This window comes from Tamandua tetradactyla, chromosome 1, assembly GCF_023851605.1.
Source record: "Tamandua tetradactyla isolate mTamTet1 chromosome 1, mTamTet1.pri, whole genome shotgun sequence".
In the NCBI taxonomy this organism is placed as follows: domain Eukaryota; kingdom Metazoa; phylum Chordata; class Mammalia; order Pilosa; family Myrmecophagidae; genus Tamandua; species Tamandua tetradactyla.
Window position 1 is genome coordinate 14,732,823 of NC_135327.1, and position 5,662 is coordinate 14,738,484.

General features: G+C 42.2%; 1 long non-coding RNA gene across 1 annotated transcript; it reads left to right on the forward strand.

The window, feature by feature from the left end:
* Positions 1–369: 369 nt before the first annotated feature.
* Positions 370–5,303, forward strand: LOC143691121 (uncharacterized). The gene is made up of 2 exons (XR_013179353.1): positions 370–2,282; positions 4,960–5,303. It is a non-coding gene; the product is annotated as an uncharacterized LOC143691121 (long non-coding RNA).
* The last annotated feature ends 359 nt before the right edge of the window (positions 5,304–5,662 follow it).

The following is a 5,662-nucleotide window of genomic DNA, read 5'->3' on the forward strand; positions in this document are numbered from 1 at the left end:
CCAATAAATCGTAAGCTCCCTGAAGATGATTTCCTCAGAGTACATTTTTGCTCTGCCCACTCCTGTATTCCTGGCACCTGGCACACATTTGTTGAGTGAAAAATAAACCTCCTCCTTCTCAACTTCTTTTTTTGCAGAAGGAGAAAGACATCCCAGTGGAGTAGAATTGAAAGACCTGACCCAGCATCCCAGAACATCTAACACTGTGACTATGAGAGCAGAGCTCTCACAAATTAATAGGAAATGGAAGGAGTTGTTGCTCAATGGATGTGGAAAATTCCTTTATCTATTTGGGAAACAAACAGCAATTTTCACCTTACTATAAACCAACTACCAAAATCAATGTCAGGTGGTTTAGAGAGGTAAATGCAAAAGAGTAGTGGTGCATGGGTGGTTCAGTGGTAGACTGCTTGCCTCCCATGCGGGAGACCCGGGTTCGATTCCCAGACCATGCACCCCCCACCCCCCAAAAATGGAAGTATACAAATAATGAGGAAAAATGGAAATGAATCATTATGAAGTCTGTAGGTGAGGGAGGCCTTTGTAGCTTTATAGCAACAGAAGGAATTATAAAGGAAAATACAAATATGAAATATGATTGACTCTATTAAATGTAAAACTTCAGTATGTCAAAATTTCTCATAAATAAAACATTCACAAAGACAGTATGAATTTTCATAATGAAATGTTGGGGCAATAAAGGCGGTAAGAGTCCATTTATGAAAGATGAAGTACAAAAGGCAAATTCAGTTGAAAATTTAAACGTACTCATAATAAAATAAATGTAAATTAAAATGAAGAGAAACCACTTTTTGCCCATCAAATGGGCACTTGGCCAAACAAGAGCTCACCGTGCCAGCTCAGCTCTGGTGACATGAGTACTCTTGCACGCAGTTGGTGGGGCTATGAAGTGGCAAAACCTTTCTAGAAGGTAATTTGCTTAAGATGTGTGAAGAGTCTCAAAAAGGTTCATACTGTTTGACTCAGTAATTCCATTTACAGGAAACTCATCCCCCCAAAATTGTCTAAAGCAATGTATAAAGATTGGCACAGAAGGTGTGCTGAGGCTTTCTTTATAATAGCAAAGGCAGGGGTTATGGTGGGGGGGAAGGAAACTATCAAAATCTCTGGCCCCAGAGGGATGGTTAACCAAATTATGTTTCATTCATTAAATGGATTATTAGGCAGCCATTAAACAAATAATTACGAAGAATGTTGACTAACAAGAAAATGCTTAGCATATAATCAGTGTAAAAGGATGGTGCAAGATTATATATATAATAAAAGCAATGCATTGGAAAGATTTAAAAGAAATGTGCTTTTCAGATATGTTTTCACATAATGTGATTCTGGATTCTGGGTTTCTGTCAAGATTTTTCTATTCTTCTTCATACCTTCATTATTCTCCAAATTTTCTACAATGTTCAAGAATCACTGTTTGAAAACGTATTTCAAAAATACAGATGAAAACAAGAATAATGGCCACAAGGCTCACCATCCATGATCATCTATTACTTTTTTGATAATTATAAGAAAATTAATAAAACATTTAGAGAGCCAGTTCTTAAATGGTAACTAAATCAGACAAGGTTTGAAGAGGGGCAAGGGAGAAAATGGTCCAGAATGAGGGAGGCTGCCTGGGCAGTCCCCTGTCAAAGAACTTCAGAGCTGAGGAGTGGGGAATTTCCTGTCTGTGGTGACCAATGCCCATAATTTGAAATGTCACTCCTAGTATATGCCAATTCCTTCCAGCACAGGTCTGATCCTGACCTCTTCAGTTCTGTAGGTCAGTATGTCTATTCCTGGGTCATTACCACACTGCTTAATTACTTTATCATATGCTACTTGGTAGAACAAATCCAGTTCTTTTGCTCCTACTTTGTTCCCTCCACTTGCTTTTCTTTCTCAAAGTTATCTTGGCTATTCTTGCCCATTTCCTCTTCCATACACTTTTAGAATCGGCTTATTAAGTTCCATTAAAAAGTCTTGGAGGGATTTTGATTAGGAAGGCATTGACTTTGTACATTAATTTGAAGAGAATTGACATCTTTACAATATCAAATCTTCAGGACCCTAACATTTCAAGGGTGGTTGAGTCAGAGGCTCTGATTAATGAGACTGGGGAGGAAAAGTCGTCATAGAGACAGGTTGAAAACAAGGAGAGGGTGTTGTCATGGAAACCAAAAGAGCCGAGCGTTTCAAGAAGGCGAGAGTGATCAACAATATCAAACCCTGTAGAGAATTCCAATAAGACAGGGATGGAAAAACACCCGCTGAAGTTGGTAATTAGGAGGTTATCAGAGCCCTCAGCAAGAGCAGTTTCAGGGGCGTGATGGAGCAGAACCCCGACTGCAGTGCCTGAGGATGATAGATAGTCAGTGAAGACACCCCTCTTAGAGAAGTTTAGATAATTAGAAATGTTTAGAGAAGTATCAGCTGGGAGCTAAAGAGGAAGTGTGGAGTCATGAGCAAGTTTCCAATTCAACAAGTATTTTTGAGTACCTGCTGTGCCCCAGCTAGTTGCTGGGGATACATTGTGAACATAGCAGATGCCTGCCTGTTCACCTGGAGCTTATAGTCTAAGTGGTCTGAAGTTAATCAAACAACCACAGGAATAAATGGATAACTCTGAACACTGATAGTTATAAAGGAGCAGTGTATTGTGCTGAAAGCGGTGAGGGGACCCCAAGTCAGGATGAGAGGATCTGTTAACCCAGAAGAGATTTGAAAGATGCATGGGTGTCAACCAGGCTAAGCGGAATCAGAAAGTGCGTTCCAGGCAAGGGGAACAGTATGGTCAAAGGCCCTTCAGTGGGAGGGGCAGAGCATGTTCTGGGAAGAGAGAGAAGACCAGGGGGGCTGGGGCCTCGAAGATGATGGGGAGTGGGGTGAGAAATCAGGCTGGAGAAGTCGGCAGGCTGGGAAGGCTAGGGGCTTTCTCCCAAGAATGATGGGGAATCTTTGGAAGGAGTTTAAACATGGTGATGGCATGTTCTGATTTTCATGCTGCAAGTATTGCTCTGGCTTTCAGTGAGGGAAGGATAGTGTGGGTGCAAGAGGGGCTACAGGGACACCCATGAAAGGGCAACTTCCCATCTGTCATGCAGACCAGGGCTGCTGGTGGCACAGACCAGAAGGTGATGGTGGAGTTCAAGAGAACTGGAAGAAGTCAGGAGCCATTGGGAGGTCAAATGACCAAGACTTGTGGCCAGACTGTGGATGAGGTAGGGGTGGGAGGGAATGAAAGTGGCCTGTGGAGGATACAACAGGTATCTGGCTAGTAGAATTACTGGTTGGTTGTGTCTTTCCGTGAGACATGAGACTCTGATGAAGGACCATATTTTGGGTAACAAGAAGAGTTGTCTATAGAGGAGGTTGAATATGAAGTGCCTTTGGGACTTTAAGGGATACTTTAGGTACAAGTGGAGGGAGGAGTAAGAGGTAGCAGGGTAAGTGTTGAAGCAGCTCAGGGCATGGGTGATATATATATTTAATATTTTTATTGTAAAACCAACATTAAACATATAAACATTCTTAACACACAAGCATTCCATACATAGTATACGATCAGTGGTTCACAGTATCATCACATAGTTGTGTATTCATCACCGTGATCATTTTTTGGAACATTTGCATAGCTCCAGCAAAAGAAATAAAAAAGGAAAAACTCAGACATATCATAATCCTTACCCCTCCCTCTCATTGATCACTAGCATTTCAATCTACCCAATTTATTTTAACCTTTGTTCTTCCTATTATTTGTTTTATTTTGTGTATATATATAGTTTGTTTGTTTGTTTTGCATGGGCAGGCACTGGGAATCAAACCGAGGTCTCCAGATGGCAGACGAGAACTCTGCCTGCTGAGCCATCATGGCTGGCCCTATCCCTATTTTTTACCTATCTGTCCATACTCTAGATGAAACAAGCATCAGACACAAGGTTTTCATAATCACATAGTCACATTGTAAAAGCTATATCATTATACAATCATCTTCAAGAAACATGACTACTGGAACACAGCTCTACAGTTTCAGGTACTTCCCTCTAGCCTTTCCAATGCACCATAAACTAAAAAGGGTTATCTGTATAATGTGAAAGAATAACCTCCAGGATAATCTCTCGACTCTGTTTGAAATCTCTCAGCCACTGACACTTTATTTTGTCCCATTTCTCTCTTATCCCTTTTGGTCAAAAAGGTTTTCTCACCCCGGGATTTCTGTCCCATGTTGCCAGGGAGATTTACACCCATGAGAGTCATATCCCACTTAGGCAGGTAGGGCTGTGAGTTCACTTGCAGTGTCAGCTTAGAGAGACAGAGGCCACATCTGAGCAACAAAAAGAGGTTCTCTGGGAGAGACTCTTAGGCCTAATTTTAAGTAGGCTTAGCCTGTCCTTTTCAGGGATAAGTTTCACAAGGGCAAACCCCAAGATTGAGGGCTCGGCCTATTGATTTGGTTGTCCTCACTACTTGTGAGAATATCAGAAATTCTCCAAATGGGCAAGTTGAATATTTCCCCCTTTCTCGCAAGAGTGATATTAAGGAATAAAGTGCAGAGGGAGTGAGCAAAGAACAGAGGCTGAGCCCAGGTAAACACCAGCATTTAGGGGACTGGGTATGTGATAAGAAGACAAGAAGCAGAGATAGAGTGGGGAGAACCGGAGGTCGGTTGGGTTTAGAGGGTCCCAAGAAAAGAGAATTTCCAAGACAGACTGGCCACTAGTGGGGCATGTGCAGGGAGGTCAGAAGAGGTGTGGGGTGATTAACGAGGCTGGACTTGGTCTTTGGGCACCTTTGCTGTCTTTGCAGGATGGGATGGGGCAGATCAGTAGCTGAATGAGTGGGGCAACCCAGGGTCTACCTGTTAAGGGAGAAGGGTAGGTAAAAAGAATGACAGGTCCAGAATTTTTTGTTTTGCCTTTCAATAAAAGACTAATATTCTCATATTAATTTTCCCAGAGGCAGACACCTGTGGGATATGAGGCACCGCAGAGCAGGGGCAATTAATGAAATGAAGCCTCCAAGGAGATGAAGCCCTGTGGATGAGAGGATCCATTCTGGCAATAACGTGCATCCACTCAGGAGACAGTGCATTCTGTCTCCCAGGATAGAATCCAATTCTTGGCTTTTTACTGAGTAACCTGCATCCCGCTTTTCATTCAGAAATGAATGAATGTGACCTTTGTGACTTAACTGTGTCTCGCTTTAGCAGGAATTTCACTCTGTCCCAGAGTAGTGGACTAGGGCTGCCAAATAGATATTTTCTAACTTGAAATAAAATGTCTGAAGTGGAGATCAAAAAATTTTTGGCCAAAATGTGTTTGTGATCACGAAACAAACAAATCATTTTTTTGTGCTGATTTTTGCTGGTAGAATAAACGAGAGGTTAGGAGAGTTGGGTGGGGAGGGTGGTGGTATGTGGGTGGCATCCTTGCCATATTTGCAGATAAACTATGGGAAAGGAGGTCTGCTCATGAGATAGAAACCAGACATCCCACTCCAGGATGGGCACAGGTCTTTGCAGTTTACACAGTGGGGTCATAGCCATTGTCTCATGAGATCATACAAACCCCTTCCCCTTCCCCTTCCCCTGTAAGACAGATGGGAATCATCAGCCCATTTTATAGAAAAGAAAGCTGAAAGCTAAATGGCTGTTGAAGGC